Source organism: Rattus norvegicus, chromosome 11 (assembly GCF_036323735.1).
Source record: "Rattus norvegicus strain BN/NHsdMcwi chromosome 11, GRCr8, whole genome shotgun sequence".
Taxonomy (NCBI): domain Eukaryota; kingdom Metazoa; phylum Chordata; class Mammalia; order Rodentia; family Muridae; genus Rattus; species Rattus norvegicus.
This window is the reverse complement of record NC_086029.1, coordinates 94,522,532-94,536,425: the sequence shown is the minus strand read 5'-3', so window position 1 is coordinate 94,536,425 and position 13,894 is coordinate 94,522,532. Positions and strand designations below refer to the sequence as shown.

General features: G+C 41.5%; 1 long non-coding RNA gene across 1 annotated transcript in view; it reads right to left on the bottom strand.

Annotated features, from left to right (window-relative positions):
• Window positions 1-6,506, bottom strand: part of LOC120095700 (uncharacterized) — a 33,150-nt gene extending 26,644 nt beyond the window's left edge. Inside the window, exon 1 of the long non-coding RNA XR_005491490.2 lies at window positions 6,405-6,506. This is a non-coding gene — a long non-coding RNA (uncharacterized LOC120095700). The remainder of the gene's footprint in view (window positions 1-6,404) is intronic.
• Window positions 6,507-13,894: the final 7,388 nt, after the last annotated feature.

The window sequence follows — 13,894 nt, the reverse complement described above, 5'->3', positions numbered from 1 at the left end:
ATTCCGAGATTTTCTCCTAATATCCACTTATCAGTGAGTACATACCACGTGTGTTCTTTTGTGAATAGATTAACGCACTCAGGATGATGTTTTCTAGTTCCATCTATTTGCCTGCGATTTTCATGAAGTCATTGCTTTTAATAGCTGAGTAGTACTCCATTGTGTAAATGTACCACATTTTCTGTATCCATTCCTCTGTTGAGGGACATCTGGGTTCTTTCCAGTTAGTGTTGGGAGCTCCCTCATAGAAAAAGGGAGAGAGGGGATGGGATAGGAGGTTTGGGGAGGGGAAACAGGGAAGGTAGAAAACATTTGAAATGTTTGAAATGTAAATTAAAAAAAATCAATGAAAAAATTAACAATCAGAAGAAAAGTAGAGGATCTGACTCCCTCTTCTGGCCTCCACGGGCACTGTGCACGTACGATACACAGACATCCGTGCAAACAAAACTCATACACATAAAAAGAAAACTAAAATAAAATTACAGGGAAATGTCTAAAAGGATGAGGAGTAGCATAAACCCGATAAAACGGTCCTGTTCAGAACCTTTTGGATTATTCTCTCTGGACCTGTGGAGTTTTTATTTCCAAGGAGATGAGACCTAGGTTTACAGATGTGGCTCACTGGTCTGACTCTCAACAGCTGGCAACACCAGCTTTCTTCCTCTCAGGGTGCATGAGGATCAGTGCCCATCACTTTGACTGCCGTTGAGTTCAAATGCTGTGTGCAACACAGGCACTGCTGTGCTGTGTTTGTGCTATGTGTGCTGCACGTGCAGTGGTGTAAGCTCATTGGGACACAAAACTGCTTTAACACAGCTGTAGGCTCATTCAAGCCCGAATGTCACAGTTTCCTACTGAGTATATTTGCTTTGAATGAATGATAATCGGTTAATACGTGTGAAACTTTTGCTTCTTTCACATCTGTACATGCCAGAATAATAATGATAAACTATTATAATATTAGTACATCCCAGAATAATAATGATAACCTACTATAATATTATCTATATTATTATTATTACTATTACTATTATTATTATTATCTTTTGCTTTTAATTTTACCTAGCTAGTATCTTCAGGACACTGGATGTCCCACCCTTGAAAATACACAGTAATTAAGTAAAAATAAGATACATAAAAGGCATTGTTGTCTTGGGGTTTTATTGCTGTGGGGAGACACCATGACTAAGGCAACTCTTATAAAGGAAAGCATTTAATTGGGGCTGGCTTACAGTTTCAGGGGTTCAGTTCATTATTGTCACGGTGGGGAGCATGGCAGAATGCAGGCAGACATGGTGTTGGAGAAGGAGCTGAGAGTCTAGCAGAAAGACTGTGGGCCACACTGGGTATAACTTGACCATAGGGCACCACAAAGCCACCCCCAACAATGACACACTTCCTCTAATAAGGCCACACATACTCCAACGAGGCCATATTTTCTAGTAGTGCCACTCCCTGTGAGCCAAGCATTCAAACATATGAGTCTATCGGGGAGGAGGGGTCCTGTTCAAACCACCACATCTGTCTTTAAGTAGTGTGGTTATTTTAAGCTTGAAAGTGATTTTACGCTGTGTTCTTTGTAGACTAGAATTGCAAAACAGCTATTGGTAATCCAGTATTTTAAACCATGTGCTTCAAAGACATATGTTAGTGTCTTTACTGCTACAGCATAATATAGAATTTTTAAGAACAGAAATTTTATTAATCCTCTGATAATTTCTCATATGTGTACAACATATTTTGATCATATTCACGTCCATTCTGCCCCTTAGGTCGTCTCAGACTAATCCCATCCCTCCTAAGTATATGACATCTTTTATTATCTTTTATTTTGAAGGCCCAAGAAGTCCAATTGTATTGCCCATGGATTCATAGGTGTGGTGTTGTCCATGAGATCATGGTCAATCTATCTTGAACTAGATCTTTAAAGAAAACTAATTCTCTCTCCCCCAGAAGCCATCAACCATCGATAGCTCTCCACCCAGGTAAGGACTCATAAGCCCATCCCCTCCCATGCTGGAATAGTGGCTGGCTTGATCCTATGCAGGCAACCATAGCTGTTGTGTGTTCATGAGAGCAGGGTCCTGTCATGTTCAGAAGACCTACCTGACCTCTGATTCTTACTTTCCACTTTCTCTTTCAGAACGGTCCCTAAGCTTTAGGAAAGCTATTCTGATGTGTCTGAGAGCTGCATTAATCTGTGGGTATAGAGATATGAATTTAGAAGGCAGTTTGATACTATGTTCATTTAGCAAGACAAACATAGTAGGTTCAGACCCTGGGGTTATGATCTCAACCATGCGTTCCTGGCCAGATTTGCTAATTCAGGCCTATGTTTTTTTCCTATGTAGCAGTCCTGAGATCCAATCAGAAATCGGTTGTTTACCCCCCATAATGTTCACGCCACTGTTGTGCCCATTGATCTGTTACTATGCTGGTCAGAACTGCAGTTCACAGTATTCTCAGCCGTGTTAAGACTGTTGTCTTGGTTACTGTTCTATGGATGTGAAGAGACGACGTGACCAAGACAATGTCAAAAGCTTTTAATTTAAGACTTGCTTACAGTTTCAGAGGGTTAGTTTATGCTCATCAGGACAAGAGCATGGTTCCAGGCAGTCAGGCAAGCATAGTGCAGTAGCAGTAGCTGAAAACTTACATTTCGATCCAATAGGCCATTCTCATTCAAACCACCACAGCACATAAACAGAAAAGATTCCGATGTGTTGGATGGATAATCTCTTTTTAAGATTGGTAGAACCCGTGGAATGCTGTCTTACAAGCATGGCCACTTCACTGATACCTCACACCAGCTATGGTTACCTTCGTCAGGCCTGCACTATCCTGAGACTATTTCCATTCTGTCACATATAGAGGAGCTCATGATCCTCCTGCCAGGAGCTGTTGGCAGTTAATGGTTGCTGAGGGAAGAGAAGACATTTTCTTCAGTGCTGTAGTCATAGGAAGATACCCATGTGCTTATAAATAGTCCCTCAGCCACGCTCATTAAAGCAACCCTAATTAGAGTCACTGAAACACACGAATAAACACATCACACACACACACAGAGAGAGAGAGAGAGAGAGAGAGAGAGAGAGAGAGAGAGAGAGAGAGAGAAATGAAAGTAGAAGAGATAGAAAGATGAAGAGAACCAGTAGACGCAGGGTAGGCACAAGAGAGGAAAATGAAAGGTGAATATGATTTAAGAAGTCTTACGCACATATATGAAAGGCCGTAATGATACCTGTTATCATCTGTAGTGAGTGTGCACTGATAAAGAGTAAAACAAATTAAGGAAGACATCTTTTAAGTACTTTTGTATTTGTCCCAAGACCTTCAAAGCCAGTGATATGTATATACATTCATTCATTCATGGGGGTCGAATAAGACCGTTGGAAAACACAGATATTTGCGATTCATAACAGTAGCAATATTACAGTTATGAAGTACTAATGAAAATAATGTTACAGTAAGGGGTCGCCACAGTATAAGGAACTGTATTAAAGCGTGGCAATATGTTGCATGTAACTCTGCTACCCTACCTTAGCTCTGGGAATGGCCCTAGCATCTTTAAAGCATTTTTTTTTTCATTCAATCTCCCTAGCTTCTCCCTGTGGAGCTAAATATCTCTGTATACTTAAGAACATTCAAGTAATTTCCATTATACTCCCTTCTACCTTGAAAACAATTAAATGAAATTTTACTTATCCCTATCTTGTGATTACCTGCTTGTAGGAAGCAGGCAGCTTTTATCTGGCTCACTGCCTCAGAGCAGCCATCCTGTCTCTTTTCACAGCAGGGGATCTGTGAACTGAGGCTTTCTTTAGGTTTCTGTGCTTAAGTTTCCTGCTCACTGGAGACACCACATGACTCACTCTGCTCCACTCATTGAGAAACCAATTCTCCCCTCTTCCTAGACCAGTACCACCGTGTGTGTGTGTGATCAATTTGAGAATTCCTAAATATAGTGGATTCTCGCCTTCCACATTGCCTGCCATCTGTTGCTTGTAGCTTTGCTACCCTACCTAAGCTCTGGGAACAGGCCGTGCTACTAGCCCCACCCAGCTTCCCTTGGATTCACCGATAAAGGACACAGACACACACAGCTGTACTTGCCTTTGACACAATTGCTGGATGCTGCTTATCTCCCTCCTGGAATAGCATGCCCTTATCAATATTCTTATTTCTGCACCTCAGTTACATCTAGTCCCTGCTAAACACCGTGATCATCCACCTGTAGGAGCAGCCCGTGTGGCTACTCCGTTTGAGATCTCACATGACTGGTCAGCTTTTCTCCATTAGAAGTATGGTGAACTTTGTCCCCCCCACCCCCTCCCGTTACATCTGTCTCTTGCCTCTAGGGACCTACAATTCCTGCCTATTCCTTCTGCCCAGCAATTGGCCCATGGCTTCTTTACTGACAGACCAAGAACCAATCTCGGGGGGAACAGGACCTTAGCATCAGACCCACTCCTACAGTAGTGCTAAGGAGGTTGAGAACCACTGCCCTAAGGAACTTTAATCAATACGTAGGTGTTTGATTATTGAAAGTAGTTACCGAAAAAGCAGCTTTCTTTTCATCACTAGAGTGAAACAGACCAGTAAAAAGTAATTTTTAATTCAGTAGCAACAGCATGACAGTGTTGAGTTTGCTTTCTCATTAAAAGCTGTTTATAGTTTCTCTATCTTAGTAGGAAGCCTATCCGCTCTAGGAAAGGAATGCTCTGGTGGTGTTTACATTTGAAACACCCGGAGCCCTTAGGACTATTGTTAGAATTGGAACTTTGGTTTTTTTTAAGTGCCCACAATTTGGAAATTTTTTTTATTGTATCCTCAGTATGAAAAACAGTTGTAGCCATGCACTGGAGAAGTTTCTTGTAGTCAGAATCTGTATTTTTTTATAAGCTAGTGAAAGAGAAAAGGTGGTAGCAATCTCTTCATTATCTGTCTTTTTGCAGCGTACTGTAGAAGATTAACAAAGGCTTTTTGTTTATTTTTGTTTACTTGCTGTCCTGTTTACTGCTTATGAAGAGACACTATGACCAAAGCAGCTAATAGAAGAAAGCATTTAATTTGAGGCTTGCTTATACTTTCAGGAGGTCAGTCCATTATCATTGTGGTGGGGAGCACAGTGGCAGGCAGGCAGATACTAGAGCAGTAGATGAGAGCTTACATCTTGATCTGTAGCCAGGAAGCAGAGAGAGATTGGGCCTAGTGATTGATTTTGAAACCTCAAAGCCCATCCCCAGTGACACATGTCCTCCAACCAGGCCACACCACCCAAAACTTCCTATCAGGTCAGATAACTAGAAACCAAGCATTCAAACGCATGAGCTTATGGAGGCCATTGTCCTCAAACTACCACACTCAGTTACTTATTTTAAGGCCTGGTAGTGGCAAGGCCTGTGAGCCTATCAGGAAGCTCCGTTAGCTTATTAATTAATTGAAGGCTGGCAGGTAATTAAAACTCAGTTTTAAATTTTTCCTATTTAAAGGACTCAGATAATTAAACATTTTTAAACATTTTTAAGTTTATACCCTTAAAACTAAACATCTTTAAGCGTTAAACTTTCGTTATCAGAGATGCATTATGTCCATCCTTCACATCCAAGTTATTAAAAAGCCAGAATGTTTTTAAGGTAAAAGCTAAGTTTTTAGCTACCAATGGGCCAGCCAGGCAGCCTCAGGGAGGAGCAGGAAGAGATCTGTTTACTGATGTAGCAGGAAGTGAAAGGGCTGCTGAACTGTCTCATGAAAATGGGTGCGAGGACCAGGAGGCCCCACAGTAATTGTGCATCTATGGTGTTCCCAAAAATGAAAGTTTGCAGGTTTGCTTTAATGTTTTCGTTTCAACTTCTTTAAGAAAATGTCTTAACTGTTGTACATGCCTATGATATTTAGGGTACAAAGGAAGTGGAAAAGCAGGCACTTCAGGGAAAGCTGAGCTCTTTCTTTGTGACAGAACTAGAAGTAGAATCAAATTGGTCTTGATAAAGAAAGAGAAATAAGGAAATAAAAGAGTTAGGACTGGAAGAGAACCTTCAGAGCATGGGCTTCTGCTCCTAAGATTGACTTACAAGATCAGACCAGCCTGAGGTGACCAAATTTCACTTCACCTTGGTAGTTAGCTGTTGTTGTAAAAATATAAAAATAGAAGTATTGTTGTCTTTTACCCCACTAGGTCCGCACCATGACCCAAGATATCTGCTAGATATCTTGGCGGAAACACATCCCAACTCCGCGGCAGCCCATTGTCTCCTGCCGCTGCACACTTTCCTACACTCAAACCGTCACATAAAAGAACACACAACACAATAACCTTTGACCCAATTGATAAGATATAATTGACCACTTAAACATACAAAGTCCAGTACCATCCATCCCTTAGGAACATTAATAACAACCTGTAAATACACAGAGCGGAATCTGTACGTCAGCCTCCATCATCCTGCCACGGCTTCTCTCTCTCCCTCCCTCCTGTCTCTTCCTTTCTGTTCCAGTCTCCTCCTCTTCCTTCAAACTTTTCTCCCGCCCATCCTTCCTTCTCTTCCAATGACAGGCCTCCTTCTATCTTGTGCCTGCCTCGCCTGTGACATCATCCTACAATTATCACCACTACAGACAGACGAAGTGGATTCCTTGGGGAGATTGAGAGGATCCCTATCCCTTTTGGCAACTGAAACATCCAAAATTCACATCCTCAACAAAGGATCATCCAGCTGTGCTCCTGTGATGGAGGGCTGCTCTTCCCTCACACCTGGTGCTCAAAAATGATTAAAGCAAGTCATTAAAGATTCCTCCCACTGTCTGACACATTCCTCACATGAGGCACCAAAATGTCTTAGCTTGAATGCATTAATAACGCATCATAGGACCTTAACTGAGTAGCTATGAACATTGTTGGCCCTCTGGTGGAAACACTTAAAAAGTGCAGCCTACTTTCTGTCTGAAAGTCCTAAGGCTGAAAGTGCAGTCATCTCCAGCCCTTCTTTTCATTTGGCATATATATGACTTAGCATATATCACATAATCAATAATAAGCCTTGGTGGTCAGGACAGTATCTCCATGCTCCATCGTTCTGTGTGTTAATTTTCTCAACCCAGGCAGCATCAATTCACACACAGAGTTCATACAAGAGTACGCAAGATGGTGTTTGTCAAAACTGTTTTCTGAGTCAAGACGCACTACAGACAGAACTTTTATAGAGAATATTTTATTATTTCTGGACATACACTAGGAATAGAACACTGTGCTGTGGATTTGCAAAATATTACACAGTCTGGAAATCTATGTTTTTCTGATATGCAAAAAATGTTCTCAGTAATAATGGGGTAATTGCTGGGTGTCAGTTTCACAGAACTTTATTGTTTACTACTCATGATTCCCAAAAGGTGCTGATGCAACAGCATTTGTTGAGTGTTTAGTTTGGCCCCTGATGGGTACTCAATGCTGAAGACACAGAGACTGCCAAGACAGTCCTCAGGCTTGGGAGCTTTTGTATAAAATAAGGACAGTTCTAGCCCCTGGTACGTTTGGAACATTTACAACATCGGGCAATGAGGTCATCTTTTAAGAATGATCTCATCAAATTCTCATTCAAAACATACTGCATTCAATCTACTACCCAGATTCTTCTTTGTTGTTTTGTTGTGCTGAATCTTATGAGACAGTTTCATGTAGCCCAGGCTAGCCCCCAGCTCACTCTCTGTAACTGAGTAGAACCTGGAACTATTCAGGAACAACTTCCCACGTGCTGGAGTTGCAGGCCTGCAACCTCAAAATCGCCGGCTTCTTAGCCTGTGGGATATGACTCCACAGGTAAATTTTTGGCAACAGTAAAAGGTTTCTGGACACAAGATGACCAAGAAAACTCGAGGTAAACCATAATGAATCTGAGATGTTCTAGCAATGCTGGTCCTGCAGCCATACTGCAGTCTTGTTTCTAAACACACAACATGTACATTTTGTACTGCATATGTCACACACCACCATGCCTAGAAAACACTTCCTGAGATTCCTTAGCTGAGTACAGACTACACATTCTGTGCAGTGTTTTTGTGGTACACATTTTCTGATACACGTAAACAGAGCAGAACTAACCCTTCAGTGTTTTTCTTCCGTCATTCCTCACTTAGCATGTGAGCTTCAGATCATCAAGCTTAGCTCCTGTAGTGGACTGCGTTAGATTGCCTAATTTTTAAAATTGCTTTTTTGAGTTATTGGCTTAAATTTCATAAAAAAGAACAACAACAATAACCAGTGACAGCACCACCACAACAACTCTGGTTGAGCCAGGTGTGGTGGCATGTGCCTGTAATCCCAGAGCTTGAGAGGCAAAGACAGACCGACCTGTATAAAATCAAGACCATCATGATCTACATGTTGAGTTCTGGGCCAGTCATGGTTACAGTGAGACGCTATCTCAAAATGGTCCTAAACATACATCTGCCACTTTTATTCTGAATGTTTATGTCAAGAAGCATCCTCAGCACTGACAATTACAAAATAATAAAAGTTTCAGCCAAATTTAAATACGTCAGAGATGCCCTGTGCCCTGCCATACCACGTATTCTTCCAAGGTTTAATTCTTTATGTAAAAAAAAAAAAAGAAATAAGCATGCTGGGCAGTGGTGGTGCACACCTTTAACACAAGCAATTGGGGGACAGAGGCAAGCAGATCTCTGAGGGTCCAACCTCATCTACAAAGTAAGTTCCAAGACAGCCAGGACCACACAGAGAGACCCTGTCCCCCACCAAAACACAAAAACAAAACAAAACAATCTACCCTATGAGTGTTTGAATTTGCTTTCCTCTTAAATAAATAGTAAGATGTGTATACTAAATCACTTCTAAAATAAACCTAAAAAGCCTAAAGAAACCCTCATGTTGCCCTGCTTTCAAGATGTGGCCACTGGAGCTGGGAACCCATTGACATAGCAGGCAGCCTTCTGGGGTGGCAGTTTCACAGCACACACCTCTAGCCTTGGTTTGCACTGAAGATTGTGACCCAAGAAGATGCATTCTCTAAAATCACCTGGAAATAACATTTTTAACACCTAAATATTGTTTCCTGTAGTGATTCCTTCCAGCCCCCATGCTCCCAGAAATAAGACTTAGACTCAAAATACGTTTACAAATACCTTGGCTATATAGTTAGGCTCTACTCTAGATCATAACCAAAGCAAACCGATTATTTTAACCTACAGTCTTCCTCTTGGCTAGTTACCTGTGCTCAGGAACCACATGTCCATCTCATCACATCCTCTGGGTCAAATCGCCCACCCCGCTTTATCCCAGAATTCTTTCTCCTCCTAGATGTTCCACTTCCTATTTTCTGCCTAAGCCATAGGCCATCAGATTTATTATTGACAGGTGCCACATCCATACAGACATAAGATATTCTCTCTATAGTTTCCAGCTATTTTAAAAATAGATTAGTGCTTGACATCTGAGAAATTTTATTAGTGTTTTCCTTCAGTACCTGTGGGAGTTGAATTAAGGAGCCTACATAGCTACAGGAATACTCAAGCTCCTTATATAAAATGATACCATATTTGCCTATCACCCATGTATATCTCAAATAGTTTTGATCCTGTCTAAATTAGTATCTGACATAATACAAATGTGATGTAAATAGAGTTGTTATGTTCTTTGGGGATCAATAATAAGAAAGTCAACATTTTTCACAGAAATACAACTTGTTTTTAAGTATTTTTCATCAATGATTGAATCGATGGGTGCAGAAACATAGACAAAAATGAGCCCATCATTGTTTTTGTATTTTAATGTGTGGGATCTGGGCTTCCTGGAGGTCACTGACTGTAGAAGTGTGGGCTTTGGGTCCTGACCCCAGTAGGATTCAGTAGGAATGAGTGGGTGTGGTCTGAATACTTCTGTCCTCATTTCTACGGGCAGTGAGTAGCACATTTCTGTCATCTGAGACAATTACCCCAGACACCCTAGGACAACTTGACAAGCAGTCTGAAGAGCCTTCTATAGCCCAGCTGGATGTGAGTGACCAGAGCAGGGTCAACAAGACCAGTAATACATGAGGTCAAAGTTTATTGAGTTCACAAAACTTTGGTGGTTTTTTTGTGCCAATTTCCTAAAACCACCTATTAATCCAGGCAACTCAGATTTGCAAGCGGAAGGCCTTACCCTTTCCCTTCTCTCAAGTCTCTGTCCAAGCAAAGGTGTCTCTGTTCATACTATCTCAAGTGACAAGCGCAGTGTTCCCCTGCTAAACAAACAGCATTTGTCACAATAGTGTGTGTGTGTGTGTGTGTGTGTGTGTGTGTGTGTGTGTGTGTGTGTGTAACCACCTACTTGGTTATCCAAAACTAGAGAGCAGGAGCTTTCTTTGTTCACAGATGGAACCTGGAAGACCTCAGATATAGGTTCAAGATAGATATAGGTTCAGATATAGGTTCAAGATAGATATAGGTTCAGATATAGGTTCAAGATAGATAGATATAGGTTCAGATATAGGTTCAAGATAGATATAGGTTCAGATATAGGTTCAAGATAGATATAGGTTCAGATATAGGTTCAAGATAGATATAGGTTCAGATATAGGTTCAAGATAGATATAGGTTCAGATATAGGTTCAAGATAGATATAGGTTCAGATATAGGTTCAAGATAGATATAGGTTCAGATATAGGTTCAAGATAGATATAGGTTCAGATATAGGTTCAAGATAGATATAGGTTCAGATATAGGTTCAAGATAGATATAGGTTCAGATATAGGTTCAAGATAGATATAGGTTCAGATATAGGTTCAAGATAGATATAGGTTCAGATATAGGTTCAAGATAGATATAGGTTCAGATATAGGTTCAAGATAGATATAGGTTCAGATATAGGTTCAAGATAGATATAGGTTCAAGATAGATATAGGTTCAGATATAGGTTCAACACTCAGACAGATTGTTGGCATAAAGAGTTTATTATAAGAGTTATTAATGTCATGAACAGACAGACAGACTAAACAACAGCATCGTGGAAGCTCCAAGGAAAGTTCTGGACCCAGCATCAGAGTTAGACAGCATGATACAACCCTGCACAGAAGAAATCATGGCCCATGTGGAGAAGTGAGAATCTCTTAGGCTTTTCTGAGGGTGAGGTGGTTTCCCAGCATAACCTTTTGTCAAGCCTCTCTGACTCCCAGTCAGGGAAGGGGTTGAAAACAGGACCTTTGCCAAAGTCCCTGTTTATCCTAGCAATCTGATAACTAGGAATCCACAGACCATGTCTCTGGAGGGTGCCTGTGACAGGGAAGGCTGCTGAAGGTCCTGTGGCCTAACAGCAGTTGGATTCTCTCTTACATTCTTGTGGAACCCTGGTGCTTAAACGTGTCACTGTCACACAGTAGGTGTTCACTAACTATCTGTTCACTACTTCATAAAATCTCAACCAACTTTTTCCCACTCCACTGTCTGCTTAAGACCTAGGACAATGTCTACAGTATGCCTTTTTCTCTGGGTTTCCACAGTGAAATCAATCGTTATGAGAATGCAACTGCAATAGCTAGGTTTATGTCACCTGGACATGAGCTGAAGTGTTCTGAAAGGAAAGTTTCAATTAAGAAAATGGTTCCAGGGCTGGAGAGATGACTCAGTGGTTAAGAGCACTGACTGTTCTTGCAGAGTTCCTGAGTTCAACTCCCAGCAACCACATGGTGGCTCACGACCATCTATAATGGAATCCGATGCCCTCTTCTAGTGTATGTCTGAAGACAGCTGCAGTGTACTCATATAAATAAAAATAAATCTTAAAAAAAAAAAAGAAAATGATTCTGTTAGATTGGGCCACAGACAAGCCTGTAGGAGATTCTCTTAATTAGTGATTGGTGTAGGAGATGCCCATTGCGGTGGGGCCATCCCTGGGCTTGTGGTCCTGGGTTCTAGTAGAAAGCAGGCTGAGGAAGCCATGAGGAGCAAGTCAGTAAGCAGCACCCTCCATGGCCTCTGTATCAGCTCTTGCCTCCAGGTTTCTGCCCTGTTCGAGTACTAGCCCTGACTTTTTTCAATGATGAACATGAAAATGTAAACCAAATAAGCCCTTTCCTGCTCAAGTTGTTTTTGACAACAGTAGATGAAACACCTACTCATGGTGTTTCACCACAGCAACAGAAACCCTAACTAAGACAGCAACAGTCTACCAGGATGCAACTTGGCAGATGAAAGTACTCAGCACTCGTGCCTTCTAAAGCCTAGTACCTAGAGATATGGACCACATACTGTAGTCTACAGCCCGTCTCAGACCCTACATTTATTTGCCCCTGGCCTACTCCCTTTTCCTGTTTCTCACTTGGCCTTGTGTTTCTGGGAAATTACTCAACAGATATGCCTATTACTACATTTTCATTATGAAAGAATAGAATTTCACCCACAGAACTCATGTCTAAGGTCACACTTGTGTTTTTCTCTGCAGTCAGATAGGTCCCTCTGTTTTTTATAGAGTGCTGCTGTTGGGGGTTAAATCACACCAACTCTTTCCTCTCATCGTCTTCGCACAGTCAACTCCCTCCAGCTTGTTGTCTTTGGGTGTATATTGTGACTCCTAATGGTAGACAATTAATTGTCTGGAGCATTGGGTGGGCTGTGGTAGGTTACGAATAACACTGTAGAGAAATGCAGAATACTACGCTTTGTCTTGGTACATGTGAGGCTGTTGTTATTACTGTTTCAAATCTGACATGGTAAGTTCGTCCTATTGGTTGTGTTCTCTAGAGAACCCTGACTCAAACAGGGCTGCCCTGGTCCACTGCCATGGCTCTAGAGCTTGTCTCTCTATCCTTGGGATCATCACTGACATGTGCCTAGTCTTGCTGATATGACATAGCTTCAAGAGTTAGGATAAGTCAGATCCTGAAAACCTTTTTTTTAAAAAGAGGCTAATATTTTACTATAATATTTTCTGGCCTCAATACAGGCTGGGTGATAGAAAAGTTTGGGCAAAAAAAAAATTAACCTCTAATACTATGCAATACAGCTACTTTATAGAAATCAAGGGAAATGATCTAAGGTGCCTAATATACAGACTTTTGTGGCTCTCTACAGGATAGGGGGAATCTAGGCTCTATAGCACACACTAGCAAAAAAATGTTTCACATATGCACTTCCTTCTATGCCTCCAGTAATTCTCCCCAAGGGAAATGTCTAGCTTTTCAGGAATAACTAGAGCCCATATTTCTGTTTAAACACAAACCCTCATGGTACAAGAAGCTGGAAGGCTGTTCTGAGTCCTCCCACACCACCCAGGACAGCTGTTGTCCACCAATGCCAGTCTGAGGTCTGACTCAAGAAGAGCCTTATTTCCTTTCATTCTCTCCTGACTTTTTCTATCAGATATTAGCCAGAGCTCAAGCCTTCTTTTAAACTCTGTAACTAATGCTTTGGACTTTTCCCTCTCTCTTTTCTTTTCCTTATGGGAACTCCTCAAGCCCCAATTCTCTGTCCCATTTCATAACAGCTTCCTATCTTTTTGCCTTCCTGAATGGGTATAGCCTTTGCCCCAGGACGGTTTTTCTTTTTACTACTTAAAGACTATTCCTAAAAACTTAATAACCCAATTGACTAGGTTGACACAAGGTCTTTCAATAATACAGAAACTCCCGGCTTCACATGCTTAGCTGTTGAACATTCTATTCTTTCTGTTAAACAAAGGAAACCTGGAGAACCCACCTATGCCATGGCCATCTTACAGAACTGAAGGCATTTCAGACGTAGGCTGACAAAAGGCAGCCTCAGAAGGGCAGGCAGACTCCGCTGAGCCTCCTGCTATCTCAGCCCTCAGAGCTGACCTGGCTCCTAAGGACTGTGCTCAGCCTCCCTGGGAGAGGCTCAAAGCTGACCTGCCCATTGGATTAACCCTTGAAGGCATAGACAA